The sequence below is a fragment of the Phalaenopsis equestris genome, unplaced genomic scaffold (genome assembly GCF_001263595.1).
Source record: "Phalaenopsis equestris unplaced genomic scaffold, ASM126359v1 Scaffold000002, whole genome shotgun sequence".
Lineage (NCBI taxonomy): Eukaryota > Viridiplantae > Streptophyta > Magnoliopsida > Asparagales > Orchidaceae > Phalaenopsis > Phalaenopsis equestris.
This window is the reverse complement of record NW_018164444.1, coordinates 9,340,735-9,341,303: the sequence shown is the minus strand read 5'-3', so window position 1 is coordinate 9,341,303 and position 569 is coordinate 9,340,735.

The following is a 569-nucleotide window of genomic DNA, read 5'->3' as shown; positions in this document are numbered from 1 at the left end:
TACATAGGAGCATATAATCATTTTTTATTTACGCATATGTCAAAGCAATCATGATATTTACATGAGGTCTAGTTTATAGAAGTATCGAAATAGTGTTATAAAATTAAGCTATAATAATCTCCATGGGCACTATTGGAACCATAATTTAGAGAGTTTGGAGACTAATGATTTTGGGACTAAAAGGACCAATGTAATTGTATTTGGGCACTTTACTGGTTTACATATCTAACATCTATGTTTTGATGTTTACATTTATGAAAGTTGGGTGTTGAAAGTGATGCATGGAAAAGCATATTTTACTTTGTAAAATTTAGTAATGGTTGTATGTATTTGGATGGAACCTATCATATATATATGCATTATAGGTTTATTTGGGTTTTAATGTAATTTGAGCTCAACATTTTTGCTTATTGGTTTCTTTTTGGGTGGAAAGAGTTATTGAATTTCAATATTAAGTATTTTTGCTTCCTACGTGAAATTTTCATGTGTAATCACATTGTAAATTTATAACTTCTAATTTTAACGAATATTGTGTGGAGTGCATCTTAAATTTTTACGATATATATATA